Source organism: Etheostoma cragini, chromosome 1 (assembly GCF_013103735.1).
Source record: "Etheostoma cragini isolate CJK2018 chromosome 1, CSU_Ecrag_1.0, whole genome shotgun sequence".
In the NCBI taxonomy this organism is placed as follows: domain Eukaryota; kingdom Metazoa; phylum Chordata; class Actinopteri; order Perciformes; family Percidae; genus Etheostoma; species Etheostoma cragini.
Genome location: NC_048407.1, coordinates 15,789,417 through 15,806,891, shown reverse-complemented (window position 1 = coordinate 15,806,891; position 17,475 = coordinate 15,789,417). Strand labels below are relative to the sequence as shown.

The 17,475-nt window shown below is 36.2% G+C and overlaps 1 long non-coding RNA gene across 1 annotated transcript in view; it reads left to right on the top strand.

The window, feature by feature from the left end:
• The first annotated feature begins 5,061 nt into the window (after positions 1-5,061).
• The window catches only part of LOC117951032, a 23,557-nt gene continuing 11,143 nt past the window's right edge, over positions 5,062-17,475 (top strand). The window contains exon 1 of the long non-coding RNA XR_004658033.1: positions 5,062-5,074. This is a non-coding gene — a long non-coding RNA (uncharacterized LOC117951032). The remainder of the gene's footprint in view (positions 5,075-17,475) is intronic.

Sequence of the window (17,475 nt, the reverse complement as noted above, 5' to 3'; positions counted from 1 at the left end):
GGCTTACTACTATCCCAAGGTTGCTACAACCTTCAGAGAAAAACACAGACAGATGTCCTCAGTAGTAGCTACAGCCCTGTTTAAATATGACCAATAAAACTAATCAGCCTACTTGAGTTTTTGTAACTTTTGCATCTGAGATAATGAATGACAAACTGCTTGCATCCATTATTGTTTGGAAAACATTCAGTGTCCCTAGCTCAGGTTAGTTCCTCTATCTCACTGCTGCAATTATGGCATGTTGAAATGTAAGATAGGTTGCGTAAGACATTAACTTCTGAGGACGACTGGCATTTAAATGGCAAATGTGTAAACCAAAATGTTTACATGAGTTACAGATAGAGAAACAATCGGCTTCTGTCTCTTCTTAATTTCTTTCATAGCCACATCCTCTGTCCTCCCCTGTAAGGATAAGGCAGCAGCATGATAACTAATGCAAAATATGAGTGTGTTTATTTCAAGGGCAGGTCTCTTCACTCTGTTGCCTTTCATATTGCAGTGATGAAGGACGGCCTGTGACAATTTAATTTTCACACTTGAGCTGCAAACGTCCATGAATAGAATACAGTTTTTCTTTTGTAGTCTTTTTACACATTTGACATCAAGACATAATAAGAAAACGGTGGGTAGGCTTCCTCTTGTATTACAGCACATGCTCACTCCAATCCAATTTCCTGCCTAAAGAGGTGCACTATACAGGGAACAAGGGCGGTGATGGAATCACAGAATTTAAAAGTAAAATGAGGTGCAAAGCTGTAGGACACTGTAGAAAATGTAATGAGATGCATATTAAGATCACAGAGAACATTATGTGAATCAATAATCTTCACAGACTTTCAACTTGTTGTCTTAACCCGGGAAATGAAAAGATAATTTCCTGCACCATCTGTTAGTATTATCACGCCAACGTAACAATAAGGATACCTTAGTTTTTCTTCCATCCTAAATCCTCTGGCTCACTTTTGTATGCATTATAGTAAGAGTAAGAGTATCCTCAATGTTCTTAAACTATATCCAATGTGTACCAACTATGTGTACCAATCATCTTTGAAAACAATACATCCAAAGACATGACCACAGGCACCCTTTAACCTTTTCACCATTTAGTTCTGAAAACATGCAGGTGGACTCTAGATTGGTGATAGAAGAAACATTTTTATCAGAACATGTTCCTTGTTCCGTTTCTAAAGATTTTGCTCCGCTATCAAAGTGCAAACTGTTCTTTTAACCCTTGCGCTTGATAATTGCTTGAATTATCTTAGCTTGTTAGATCTGTGCATAATATCAGTGACTTACTAATGTAAGATCGTGACCGCAGCTCAGTCTTGTGTCAGTAACATGCTCTTTCCAGACTAACAGCAACAGTACGCCACCATCCCTGCATACGTGATGCTAATTGATCTTGAAACTGAGGAGAAGCACACTTGAGAAAGCAGATTGATGCTCATCATCTTTATCACCGGACTGAGGTTGTGTTGCACATACTGAGCTACTGCTGATTAGATGAGGAGTTAGATTAGGCAATGTTAGCCCAACAGCTCATACTACGATTACATACAACAATAGTATTGGACCCAGGACGATTCAATGAAATTCTGTACATAATATCATCTTATCTGTGTGTTTATTTTATTGGTTCAAGATATGATATGGATAGATGGATAGATGGATAGATGGATAGATGGATAGATAGATAGATAGATATATAAGAAAGCCAAATGATATAAAATAACTAGAATGACAAATAAAATAAACGCTGAGAATAGAGAAGAGTGTGGCTGTAATCTTAAACTCTAAAATTTGCTGAATGAACAGTGGGTAAGGGTTAAAATTAATTGTAATAAAAAATATTTTGCATTTCTTATCTTTTCTTTTTGTAAACATTTACTATACTCAGTGTTGTCATTTATATCCTTGCACCTGTCAAAGTCTGCAATATCTCATTTAAGAGAAGGAACAAGTCTAACAATGAACAGCAAAAAAGGGACTGTAACAGAAAACATAACAGGATCAAGACGAAATGCATTTTCCTTTTTCATTTGTGGCGAGTTTTCTAATGAATTCATCAACTCATCACAGCAGAGGAAATTGCATTTATTTAGGATTACCAGTAGGTGTTGCTGTAACTCTGGATGTGCATACATCATTTGGAAGTGGGTGGGAAGTTGATGGCTTGGTGTTGGGTTGGGAGACTGGGGCTGGTAGACTGAGTGAAATGAAAAGTGACGACAATCTGATTTGCCTTCACATGAAGCAGTTGTTTCCCATATTTCCCATTTTTCGGTCCCCCTGGGTGTAGTCCAGTGTGAGACGAGTGATGTGATGCTGCTTAGAATACACAGTTTTGAATTACATCCACTATCATCACTGTTATCAACAGCAACAACATCAATGGCTAATCTTCTTTCCATTATTTTCCAGATAGAAGTTGAATTGAAAACCAAATGCATTGGAATTAAACTCTTTACACCATGAAAGATAGATTTTTGAATATTTTTACACAAAGATGTGTATTTTCTTATGTTGGCCTTCTGACAGCCAACCTATTTCTGTGACTGTGTCATAGTACCCACAGTCTTTATATTAAAAAATGGATGATGTTATGTTTTTTAAGATTAATCAACATTAATGTTAGCGATCTCTCAGTTGGTTTGGGTTGGTCATTTTTTCTGGGATTTGGGATGTTATTATGTCAGTCTCTGGTGCTTCCACAGACATACCAAATTGGTTAAAAAAAATATCCAGGCTGTTTTGAATGAGATACGGGCTGATGTGATCTTACCTAGCTACTGCACATGTGCTACTCCCAACAAAGACAGTATAGAAGTGAGATGTCTCACTATGTAACTAAAACAGAGACACAAACACACAGGGTGAAAAACAGTATCTGAAGCAATGTGTGGTACAACAAAAATATGGTGTTTTTGAAAATGAAACCATGTAAACCTATTCTGGTGCAACCTCAAAATACAATTATGAAAATTGAAAATAAGCATAATATAGGCGCTTTAATGCTGTTTTAAATGAATATGCTTAAATATAACGCACATCTTAACATTACGCCTATGTACGAATTCTGCTGCTAATCATTTATGTGCATTCTTTAATTCATTGCCATTTGGAAAACTGTATGTTTATTACTGAATTATGGAAAGTACACTACAAAACATATTAATGGTAAAATACATAGTAGTAAAGCCAACATTAAGAGCTTTAAATAAGAGTCCACTAAAAAGGACAGAAGACTACAATGGACAGTTAGGACTGCAGAAAAGATCATCGGTCCCAACCTGCCCTCCATTCATTACTTATAGTCTTCCAGAGTCAGGAAACGGGCAGGAAACATCACTCTAGACCCATCTCACCCCGGACACAACCTGTTCCAGCTTCCCCCCTCTGGTAGGCGCTACAGAGCACTGTACACCAAAACCAACAGACTCAAGAACAGTTTCTACCCACAAGCCATCACTCTGATGAATAGCTGACTTCTGACTCACAGTGTCAGGTTCAATACTGTGCAATAACCCAGCTACACTGTCTCTAATCAGTCTGTTTACTAGTTCCACTCATTTATCCATCATTCTGTATTTCTGTATTTCAGAGCTGTTTATACTTTTCATACTGTAATATAATACTTATATAATGACCTGCTACTATTTATTCCAGCACTCTTTGCACTATGCTGCATAAATAAAATAATAATAACTATCATAGTTGTAATTTACTCCTACACACTTTGCACTCTTTATTGCACTATTGTCTCAACCTGTCTATATTGTTTCTGTTTATGGTCTGTTTTATATTGTTTGATTTAGTTGTTTGTTTTGTGTGAGTAAGCACATTGTGAGCAATACAATCCAAAGCTAAATTCCTCGTATGTGTCCTCATACCTGGCAAATAAGGCTGATTCTGATTCTTTAGTAGTTCACTAACTCTTTTAAATACTTTTCAATGGCATCTTATACAAATGAGCAACGTGCGTGTTGAAAAGTTTTTCCGACAAACCATACAGTACATTGCACCACTGGGTTCAGTCTCACTCCACCCCCCTTCCTTGTGGCATCAACCTGATCTGTCTGTCTGTATATCCAAAGTACTCTCTGTACTGTATTGTATTAGCTATTTTACACAATGAGTGAGAGCTACGTAGTAATTTTATACTCTGTGCAGAGACTGCATTAGTGAATCATTAGGGTCACGGTTCTCCACTCTGAGATCATTAGCTGGAGGGCTTGCCTACAGTGCTCTGCTGTGAACTGAACAAAAGGCGAAATGAGAGGCTAAAGTCTCACTAGAAGTAGCAATTTTTTTTATCAATGTATGTCCGGATAATCATGCATGCTAAAAGAAAATGTTGCATGTTTGTTTACTTAGATTTTCACATATCTGTGTAGCCTATGAATGCATGAGGATAGGGACAGTATGTGTGCTCTTACTTACTAAGCTGTTTTATTTTTACATTTTACATTTCACTATTATTGGGCCATGCAGAGGTGAGTGAATCCAATAATTTCATTGTTTAAGAATGGAGAGAGCGATCAGTTTCAAACAGCTAAAAAGAACGACCATGTTGTCATTGGGGAGCATGATTATGACCGTAATTATGAGTAGCCTACATATGTGTATGGTTGGAGGAGCACTAAAATTGAAGCCATACAGTGTAGGAGCAATTGTGGCTTTTTGACTGTTAAGAGCTGCTTTTCCTGCTGTTACACATTAACAGATAATAATATCAAGGGCTTTTCACAATAACACAACATGTTCAAAGCTGAGATCCTTATCTTTTTGGGACTTTAAGCCAGCATACCACCAGTATAGAAAAATAAAAATAATTAATTTTCCTTATCTGTTCCTTTAGCACAAAAGCCTTAAAGCTCAGGCTTATAGTTCAGCTTTTCATCTCCACTGCCCTCTCCTCCCCTGTGCCTGTTGTGTGTTGTCCCTGCCAAGGTCTGAAACATTATCACAACAGGATATGGGCTGGGATAACAGAGAGAGTGCTTCCTCTGCAGTGCCACTTGGGAGATTCTTCAATTATTGCATTTTAATGTAACTTCTGAGTCTGAGCTGCGTTGTAACTCAAAAGATCCAAAGAGAGGAGGCAACGTGGGCATTAGACTTGACATGAATTGATCATGTTTTGCTTTTCTAACTTTAAAGTGGTTTTGTTGTAGTGTCTTTACGTGAGGAATAGTACTCTCCACTAATGCATGAAAACATTATGAACTGCAGTTGAGTCCATGGAACACATGGAGGTAGCAGACACTGAACATTGTTGTCCAATGTGCAGTTGAAGTCACTGATTGCTGCTTATCACATTAAAATGATGATGGGTAGTAAGGACATATCACTTTTCAAGAAGCTTTGATTCAAACAATTAGGGAAAATAGAAAATAAAAGCTTAAATTATGCATTCACAGTTATCTATAAGTCACGTGGGAGTGCACTTTGTAGATGTCCACTCTGTTTTTATAGTTTATAGTGTGTTTATAGTTAGCAAATTAAACCTTTTATTGCGGCTATGATGTCTTATTAGAATGAGGAAATGTATACCTATCTCGAGAACAGCAAAGTCCCCTCTGATGCATTACAAATTTGAATCAGGTATTTGAACAGTTCAAGTGTGTTTAAGGAGGAGTTTACCTTGACAGACCTTTTGAGACATTGAGAAATGCACAAAGATACTTCAAGAACCCTACCATCACTACCACACTACCATCCAAAAAAAAAAAGCAAGACAAAAGTAGGCTCACACTTTACAGTCTATTTTAAAGCTGTGATGTAACATCATGACAAGTAACATTTTCATTGTTATCTGTTTGGGATCTGTGATCACACTCAAGTTGGTTTCCTGCCAGTACATTTCCAAGTTAATAGGTTTAAAATCGTGTAACCTTTCTGCTATTTTCTTGTCAATACGGGTCTAAAAGAGATAAAAATTGCCTATGAGGGTAAGTCAGATCATTTTTTTGCATAATTAAATAGCCTATAGCCTACAATTATTGTCAGCTTTTTATTTGTCTTTATTTTGTTTGTATTTATATATTCTGTCAATTCATTTAATTTCATTTTTCATGACCAATGTGACAACTAAAATAAAGTAGCATTACATTATTATCAAAACATGTTCACTGGATGGAAACAGCTCTCAAACATAATAAAAGTCAATACAAATGTGTTGACAAAGTGTCAAACAAGATACATTTTATTTACTGTCCAGATGTGGCACAGATTAAATATTAGATGTGTAAAAAACAAAAAAAAACATAATGTATGTTGACTGTTGCAGTGTGGCTTCTGGCCTTTTTTGGCAGCATTAAGCAGCAGAGCTTTCGTTTTCAACTAAACAAGAAAGAAAGGAAAAACTGCTGTATGGAACAAAGTAAAACAGTGGCAAAGACTGTGGAACTCTGATACAAAAGGAAGGTGTTTATTAAGCAGAAGGTGGGGGAGTAAAGGGTTCTAGGAAAAAACAGGAGAGAATGGGCCTGTTTAGCAGAGAATTAAGGACTGGGACACACAAAGTTAAATGCATCTCTGCATCTTATTGGGAAAATCTGACTGGAAATGGTGATGCCTGTAATCAAAAGGAGACTGTGGAACACGTTCTTCTTGTACTGAAAGACTGGAAAGTGAAGGAATTCCGCTCATGGACATTAAAACATATTTGCATATGACTTTGCAAAGATGGTCTAGAATTCATAATCACTGTAGATGGCGATAATGCTCCGACTAGTTGCAAGTCGCTATTAAAAGAAAAAGAAGAAGAACATATGTGCCATCTTGGATTTCACGGGATTCATTCACCTGTGTTTGTGCAGCACCTCATCTCGCCTACGTAGGCTACTCGCTGTTTATGGAAAAAGAACTACTGTCAACAGCCGCACAAGGACAACGAGCTCCGCCGATAGCTAGTAGCAGGATAACAGCGTTAGCATGCTGTGAGCGCTACTATCCACGGACTCTAGCTAAGTACAACCACAGAAAGCTACAAACCGTGCTACAGGTAGACATTCAGGACCGAGCATGTGTTGCCGAGTAAAATAAGTATCATAATCTTTTACTCTGGCTGAAGACAAAAGAAGGGAAACTGTTCCTTATTATTGTTATTTATCAGTAGGCTAATTATACAAAGCACTGTCAGGTGAATGGGACAGTCAATCTTGGAGACAGGACAACGTTGTGGTGGGATAGTCCTGGATAACCCCTGACCTCTTGCAACGATGTCCGTGAGTGACAGAAAAAAGTAAGTAGCCCTACTGAACATAGCCCAGGCTACCTATTTGCATAATTCTTTTTGTGGCGGTAAATTATACTTTGTATTTGGTCTGTAGTGTGAGTTGATTTGTGTTTCCAATCCACATGTTGTTTTAATCTGAATCAGGCTCCATGCCTGTGTATTTGGGTGATTCACTATTTTTAGTAAATGTCTGTCTGCTATTTTTGATTTGGTAGTAAAATGGGGATTTATAAAAATAAAACAAATAAGCTTTCTAGTTATATTCAACGCTATTAAAATCCTGCCACTTTTAAAATCCCCTTTAAACCACCATCTGAATGGACAGATGCAAACAATGGTTAGACTTTACTGTCTTCCGGTTGTGTGCTGTCTGTCTGGATCTGTATTTTTTCCTTGTCTTTCAGAGAAAATAGGAAGCCTACATTCCAGTCCATAAAAAACAACCAAGTTAAGATAGTTAGCTTGTAAGCTTCTTATTAAACTAATCAAAGAGTAAAATGAGTAAAGAAAAAGAATAAGGAATAATTGTATTTACAATATAAGAGAAAGATGCCCAAAGCCATTTTAGCTAACTCTCTGTCATCCTGGCACAGGACTGGAAAAAAAACGTTATACTCCATCGTCCTATTTCTTCCTACCAGTGACTCGTCTTCATTTGCACCTAGAAATAATAAAAAAAATTCTAATGCATTTTAATATTTAGGTGTTTAACAGAACACACTATACACATGGAAATCCAGTATTTACTGATAAAAATGCCTCAATTAAATTGAAATTCCATGTCAATTGTGTAAATAATGAATACATAATCTAAAATTCAGTAATCAATATTTTTTATTTCCCTGATTGCAAATGCACCAATTCAATTTTATTTATAGCATCAAATCATAACAAAAGTTATCTCGAGACACTTTACACATTGAGTAGGTCTAGACCACATTCTATAATTTACAAAGCCCCAACAATTCTAGTAATTCCCCCATTAGTCCCACCATTAGTCAAAATAAAAACTGCCATGGACACATGATTTTTAAAATTTACTTTTTCATTTGCATTTTCAAATTGGCCAATATGGTAATTATCTCATCATTTCAAACGTTATGTGATACCTCCTTATTGATGTGGTTACAGTGCTGTATACTTTTTGCTTTCAGCCTTCATCGATGGAAAGAATTCCATGAAAGAGAGCAAAGTGCTCTTTACCTGTAAGTGACCTTATGTGGAGACACTGATAACTAGGGGATGACTGCAGCTCATCATCATTGGCAGACAATAGCATTAATTCAGCAATCATAAATAACTCCCGTACTTTAATCTCTGATTGCAACTGTTAATAGTAGCTACAATCAGCAAATCAAAAACGTGCTAAAAAAGTTCAGTCATTCTTGAATTAAGCCCCACTACTGTTCCTCTGAGGTGCATGTCTGATCACATACTGTAGTTAGTCTGTCCTCTTTATTTTTTCACTGATGATTCAGCTAAACATCAATATACAGACCATTGCTACACATTATTCAAGATGAATATTTGGCAATTTTGACAATGAGCCTTAAAACTTTATTAGTGTGACAAATATATTGGTGTACAGTTAAAAAAATTACCTTCATTATTTGATGTACAGACAACTATCACTGAATTACTTTAATACTGAAGAAAACTTTAAAACAAGAAGATTGTCAGGCAAGTTCTGGAGTTAAAAGCAGTACCTTTTGTTTTTCTATGATTTGGAAGTGGATTTTTGGACATTCATTTTCAGATATAGGCTAATGATATAGGCCTGCTCAAAAAAAACATGAATTATGTATGCATGAACACGTCACCCACAAACACATGCAAAATTGACTTGAATTATTTAGTTTTATTATTGAATTTAAAAATGTAACATTCATGAATGCTGTCTAACGTGCAATAAAAGTTCAACGGGACGACTTCCACCTACAAAGGGAGAGAATGACGACACCTCTGAGTTAGTGGGCAGAGACTATCGGACGGATTTGCCTGTGTGAGAACCTGCATGGAATAGTAAGAAAGGCGCTGCTCCTGCGGAGGAGTTTATGCAAATTTTGCTATGATAATGACTGACCTGAAAAGAAGAGCAGAGGAGGCATTACGATGTGTCAGCACCTTTTGTGTCTGTCCTACAAATGGAGGGGAAGCAGAGTTTAGTTATGGTGCAATTTTAGTTTTTTGTTCCAGCTACAGAATATAATTTTTAAATCGTTCAAAAACATTTAAAAATGACATTTGAATCCCAGATGATAAGTCAGGCAATATACATATCATATTTATGTCATATTTAGTTGGACCCCTAAAGGAGACAAAAATGAAGTCTAAGGCCCCAGCTCTTCATTTCAGAGGGACTGCCATGTGCCAACACAGAGGGCTCTGGCAACAAAAAAACACATGCTCGTTTGGCAGAAATGTTGGACTTTTTCTATTTGCAATTTAACATCATCCAGCACGGTGCTGTGTTGGCCAATCACGTATGTGCAAGTGAACATTCCTGGCACCTTACTTTGTAACATGGTTGATTGTATTGCCGTATTTCTACTGTTAACTTGATAATGTAAAGAGATATTTTGCTGATTTTAAAACCACCTCTGTGTCATGACAGTGTGGGCAGATGAACAGGACTTAAAAGGACTTGAATGGGTACTCTGCACTGCCACATTGCAGCAGGGATGACTACAGAGTTATACAATGTCATCTCTTAGTTTTAAACAGTTTAAACTGTGTAGTGTTTTGGGGTCTGAGTAGGGCTGGGCGATATAACGGTCTCAAATTATGGGATTGCAGTAAAATTCAAGTTGGGAACAATGACATACTTTGGACATATTTTACTTGATATGGATAGATCTATCAGCCAATTACACAGCAGAAATAAACGCCATTCCATTTCAGAAGGTGGCGGTAATGAGCACCAAAAGTTGTTTGCCAACTGCAAAAACAAATCAATAGTAGATGAAGACATTTTTGGCATGCACATCAAAGTACTAGGGCTGTCCCTCTTAGTCCATTAGTCAACTAATCCGTGGTTTTGGTCTTAATTGACAAAGATTTCTTTAGTTGATACGTTTTTTTTATGCTTGTACATGCTTAATTACTCATTTCCAAGAAACCTATATGCACATATCTGGTGAACACAAAACTTAAAGTGGTGCTTTTGCGGGATAAATTATGAAGAAACTCACCTTTACAGATGGTTAATTAACTACATTTATATTGTGCTTTTCTACATTTATATTGTGCTTTTCTAGGCTACCTCTCAAAGCGCACAGTCGATTAAATCCACTTATCGATTAGTCAACAAAATCATATAAGTGTTGGTCAACTAAGAGTTTCTTTAGTCGAGGACAGCCTTACAAAGTACACACCCATTTCCTACACAGAGCATAGTTTGAGTTATTGTTTGAAATTAGTGGAAATGAGGCAGATAAAGCATGTTTGCAAAGCTAAAAGTTTGCATTTAGATGTTATTCAATATATTTTTATTACAAAATAAATGATTTTATCACAAAATATATTTAAAAGCAAGACATGTTTGCTCAGTCAAATGTTACATTATGTTATTCTACTAATGAACCCACTGGTTTCTTCAGGCCTCAGTTATTATCAGGATACTCTTCAAACTGGTAGTATTATTAAATTATATAATGTGATAAATATCAATATTGATTAATACAGAAAAAGGATTGTGATCATATTATTTGCCATATCGCCCAGCCATAGGTCTGAGTCTTCAAACTTATGATCTACCGTGTTTTCCGGACTATAAATTGCTCAAGAGAATAAGTTGCATCAGTCAAAAAATGCGCCATGAAGAAGAAAATGTGTGTGTGTGTGTGTGTGTGTGTGTGTGTGTGTGTGTGTGTGTGTGTGTGTGTGTGTGTGTGTGTGTGTGTGTGTGTGTGTGTGTGTGTGTGTGTGTGTGTGTGTGTGTGTGTGTGTGTGTGTGAATATATATATATGTATAAAGTCACACTGGACTATAAGTTGCACTTATTTAGAAATTTATTTCACAAAATCCTTTCTTTGTTTTCTTCATTGCAGTAAGAGTAACCTTTTTGCCAGTCCCTCACACGCTTCTCACTCCAAACTTTCTTTCTGCTGCTCGATTACTGTTATCGGCCGCATATTTTACTACCTACAATTTGTAATCTGCAGAATAGGATTTTCTTTTTGTGGGCATTTTGTTTGTGTTCAGTTTTTCTCAGTTGTCTTTAGGAGCAGCATATAGTTGTCACAAGCCTAGAGAGCGCTCTTGCGGCTGTAGATGGTAATGTTTTTATTAATAAATTCAAATTTAAAAACGTGTTTAATGCTATATATTTTTATAAATAAGTCACACCTGACTATAAGTTGCAGGACCAGCCAAACTGTAAAATAGTGTGACTTAGATAGTCCAGAAAATATGTTATTAAACCGGATTGCATTTAATCTTTTTAACAGTACCTGAAACAACACTCCCCCCCCATAATTTTGCCTTTGTCAAAATCATTAATTTTCAGTATCCGTCATTCTTGTTATGAACTGATTTCTGTAAACAAAGCCTCATGGGAATAGATTCTACATGCTTGCATTGTGACTTAACAATAGATATGGTGTGTTTTAGCTACAATATTGTTATTGTGTTAATTACCCCTGGCACAGATAGTACTGTTAAAATGATGTGTTGTTGGTGTAGGGGGTTATTAAATAATATTCACTGATTACAACTAACCCCCTGGACCAGCTACTAAAATGCTGTACAGACACTAAATGCCTTTGACTGCTAATCAGAACGAATTATGAATTACAACCTGTTAGCTACAACACAGAAGAAGAAATGTTGATGAATTGCTTGCATTACTCGCTAAGTAAGGAAGAAAGGAATATTTTAGCACTAATTGACATGCATGAACTATTTTGTTAAAATAAAAAGGCATCCTCTAAAATAAGCATAAAGTACAATGAAATAGTCTTAGTTAACCAATAGTTAAGTTTCCTACATGGCTTGTTGCTGGCTTTAGTGCAGACAAAAATGGAAACTAGTAATCCAAGAATTAATATAAAAGGTGTGCAAGAGAGCATATTAACCCCATTAAACTATGCAGATTTGCTCTGGGGGTGATGTGTTTAAGCAAGCAGAATTACAGATTTTCAGAGTTTTTTATGCATTTACCCTTAAATAATTTCTTAGCTGTTGTAGTTTGGATTTGAGATATCTCAGGTTGTTACCTCTCTCTTTCGCTGTACTTTTCTGCCTGACTATATTATAGGGAAATATGGATCAGTGTGCAATCATTATAAATTGCAAAATGTCTTCCACTGTCTACACAAAGAACTTGGGGCCATATTTCATTAAAGCCAATGATGCCTATGAGCTTGCACAGCAAATCCAAAAATGAGGCAGAAGTAAATCCATGCAGCTCACCAAGTAACGGAAATTGTACGGTGGAACCAGAATATTGAATATGTACTTAAAAGTAAAACATTATGCATCAGTAACTTGCCAATTCCATTATGCATAGGCCCTAAGCTGCCGCTTCACAACCAATTCATCCTTTAGTTAAGAATGTATTTTGCACGGTCAGAAACGTGACATTTGTACATAGAAGCACATGGAGCACAAAATGATACCACTGTATTTGTAACACGTTTCAATATGGTCCTTAGACATACTGTATAGCCTAATATATGTGAATATAATGCAGGCATAATGGTCAACATTTTAGTTTAGCTTGTTAGCATTCTAATGTTTGCTAATTAGGACTAAGCCCCGAGAACAGATAAGGCTAATGCGAATGTAACTAGTTTGACAGGTATTTGAAAATGTTTGACTTTGTGATGATGCAAGATGAAAAGTAAATTATTTTCCACAGTGAATAGAATTCATCCCGAGGGGAACATGAATCTATGGGCGTGCGTGTGTTGTAACTGTGGATGTATTGTGAGAAATTAAAAGCAGGCTGTACTCCATACCAAGGTAAAGTAAATTAGAATTGTATCTACTATTACCAAACATTTTACAAGGCACTACTGGTTCAAAAGAGAAAAATAAAAGTTGTGATTTCATCAATAAAATTATTCAAAATGTCATTTGTCTGAAATGGACGACAGGACCCGTATAATTCAGTTTAGACACTTGCCAGTAATATCTGTTTACCTGATAGCGTCTATTGATTGTCTGGAAAAGACAGAAAACAGCAGTATAATAAATCAAGGCCTCTTATGGCTTTGGGATATGAAGCACCATGATATGACTTCATTACAGTAAAATGAAAGTTGAAACTAAAGCAGCATGGTTGATATTGGCTTTAGGTGTAGCTATTTTTGATTTTTTCTTACAATATGATTTGTTTGAGTCTAGACTGTATTGAGACAAGCAGGGACACACTATGAGGAGAACAATCCCCACCCATGACCATGCTTTTGTTTTTAGATGTCAGTCAAGGTAAACATTCTGCAGAAAGTGTTGGTCTCATAATGTTCAACTTAGTAAGTAAGGGTATGAAAAAAAGTGTCAATAGAATATATAAAGTAGGCTAAATCATGAATAATAGCCTCACAGAGCTTCTAGCGTGGCTATAGACATTAAGTCTTGTTATAGTTTCAAGCATATCGTAATTATGACATCTAAAAATGATATGAATATATATATATATATATATATATATATATATATATATATATATATATATATATATATATATATATATATATATATATATATATATATATTTTCATAATCATAATAAATGTTTACATGTACTGACCTGTGTCAGCAGCTTTCTAAATTGTGAGAAAACAAGTTGGCCTAGCAGTAGTAATATTAATAGCCTGGTATTTCTTCAAATAGCCCTCAGGAAATGTAGATGTTTTATGCCATTAAAAATAATCAAGATAGATTTTTTCCAAATACTTATAAATAAAAGCAGTACTAGTTATTTTGACAGTATGAGAGAAAGCATCACTACCTCAGCTTTGTGCAAACATAAATTGCAAGCCAGCCTGCGACCACATTAAGCCCTATACAATTCCCTCTGAATGATAACAAGTAAATCAGGAATTCAGCCTGCAGCACCATCCATCGCTTACTTCAAAGTCTTCAAAACTTTCAAAAACAGCTTACTGTGGTGTGGAAGTTTGAAGCTCCTGCTAGTCCTAAATTCATTCCACAGTCATATGGTACACTGTAAGGATAAAACCCATAACTCCTTCTTTGAAGAGCAACAATTAATAATTAATTGAGTTTAAATGCTCACGACTCTTAGTTGCAAATGTGCACCACTCAAATGTAAGTGACCAAAATAGACACATATTTTTTACCCGCTACACATACCTTGATTGATTGATTGATTTATTTATTTTTTGACCACTTAAATATGAAATATTAAACAATAGTCTTACATTAAAATACTTAAACAGTCAGGGATGAAACAATAAATCCCAAAGACGTATTTCCATTGTGGTCCCTATAAAGGCAGGTGGAGAGGTGTAACTTCTGTATCAGAATACAGAAGAGTAAAAATGAAGTTTATGGACAAAGATAACCGAAATGCTCACATCTACATTGCCTCAATTCTTTGTTTTTAAGTTATGACCTTTTATTATTATTATGGAGTAGCATTTCCAAGAAATACTGAATAGCCTGTGCTCAGGATGCATTATTTTGAAGTCGTAATGACTAGTAAGTTCATCATATACTTTTCATGCATCATACTGATAAACAGTTTCAAGAATAACTAACAATGTGTGTGTGTGTGTGTGTGTGTGTGTGTGTGTGTGTGTGTGTGTGTGTGTGTGTGTGTGTGTGTGTGTGTGTGTGTGTGTGTGTGTGTGTGTGTGTGTGTGTGTGTGTGTGTGTGTGTGTGTGTGTGTGTGTGTGTGTGTGTGTGTGAGAGAGAGAAACAAGGCATGATCAGTATTAATATTGGGTTACTTTTTGCAGGATAAAAATTAACTCTGACTTCTAATACCAATGCAACAAATTAATATACAGTATATATTCAGATTGTTCTGGCCAGCTTTGGACTGAATATAAATGCATGTAAATGGATCAGAAGGTTTAATGTTGATATAAAAGGTTCAGTTTTATTGGCAGACTAATAATAGTTTTGAGTCACACAGCTCTTTGCACCAAGGAGCATCAGAATTCAGAAGAAAATGGGCAGGGAGCTCACAGTGGAAGCAAAGAGCCATTATAAAGCCATTTACCAGACTTCTCCCTGCACAGTAGCAGGGTAATGAACAAGGCTCAGCTGAAGAGCTCACACTCTGAGGAGTGCTACATTTACTACTTCCATTATGACAGGTTGAAAAACAAAGGATTACCTAAGATTCAGCAGGGACAGACTTATTATACGTAATACAACGTCAAGTGAAAAAGCATCATCAACCTCTACAACAATAAGCCTACCTAAAGCAATAAATAGGTTGTTGTCAGTGCTGTTCAGTCCAGTTAAAGTTTGTCTGTGTTTAGGCAATAAATAATACTTAGTTAAGATTAAGAAAAAGAAACCAGTATTGACTGATTGTAGCAGACGGGATGTAAATCTCAGTATTTCGGGTGAAATTCTTTATACGATCAACCATCAACCCTTCCTTTGTGTAACTTGTCTCCATGCTTTTTGAATTTTTGGAAGGTCACACTATTTCTCTCTTTGGTAATTAAAAACAAACTGACTATTCCAACGCTATATTCAGCAAATGCTGTTCTCAATGTTAACCAGTCAGGTGTGGATGCTGAAATGAGATTCCAAGCTTACTTTAACAAACTCTCTCTAAAAGCTCTCTGTTATCTAAATAGTATGAAGTCAAACAAATGTTCTTATACTCCACTCAGAAACCTCTGATTATTTGTGTTATAATGTTTTTGTCTCACTGGCAACACAACTCTTTAGCAATCTAGAAGAAATCTGGCAGTGACTTTTTTTTCTTCTTCTTCACAAAGTAACCATACACTTTCCATCTTCTTCTTATCCTCATAAAAAAATGCATGCACAATTCACACACAGATGTGTACTTGTCTCCCTCCTAGCAGGGGCCCGCATCTGTCCTGGTAATAAACCTATACACATAATACAAAAAAATCAATTTTCTGATCCCAACTTGTCTTGAATGTGTTCTCGAACGTGTTGTAATATGTTCCCCCTAGCTCGGTTGGTGTGTACATCTGTGGAAGATGCAGGGTTGCCCACCCCCATCCCACTGCCAGCTGTTTTTTTTTGTTTTTGTTTTTTTTATAAGATTATTTTTTGGGCATTTTAGGCCTTTAATTGACAGGACAGTTGAAGATATGAAAGGGGAGAGAGAGGGGGAGTGACATGCAGCAAAGGGCCGCAGGCTGGATTCGAACCCGGGCCGGCTGCGTCGAGGTGTGAACCTCTATATATGGGCACCCTCTCTACCAACTGAGCTATCTGGGTGCCCTGCCAGGTGTTTTAAAGCCCACAGCAACCATGAAGGTTAATTTCCCTCATTTTACATTTCACTCTTTAACTCGTCCTTAGTTTTACTTTTGTCTAATGTAGCAACCCAGACATTATGGCATGATGCTTACTCCAGGGATTTTACGGTATCAAAATTAGGCAAATGTGGCGTATCAACCACTACCTCCTGAACTGCGATTTATTTATTTAATTTTCTAAGAAAAATAACGTTAGGCTTGCAACAGGTCTTACAAAGCCATTTTAGCATTGACTATGACTTGGATAACCTTACATCGCTACAGTGATTAGGCAAATAATCATGACTTAAATAATAGAATGCTTTTTCGGAAAAATTTTATGTAAATGGAACAAATACTTTTTTTATAGGCCCCCTCATGTGCTCCACAAATATCACCAAAAGCTGATGTTTTTTTTCCAGTAGGATGCTTAAAATGTACATTGATTTGCACAAATATAAGAGCACACTTTTTCCCCTCACACATTGTTAGAGAAGGGTTCTTTCAACACTGTGTTGGAGGCTTTATTTTGTTGTATTGGACCGTTTCTGCTGTTGCAATTAAAGTTAATCTTCCAGGTTTTTCAGGTCTTATATTTACTACTGGGAAATTAGATAATGTTTATCCTAATTCATTTACTCAACTCCATGAAAACTGCAGTTTGAAGTACAGGATTTTGCTGATTAATATAATTGGGATCAGGATCAAGAAATGTATTTTCTAATGAAGTAGTTGTAGTGACTGTGACATACATAATTCACCTTGTTGATAAGTGTTGTTCCACACACATTTAATTACACATGTAGTT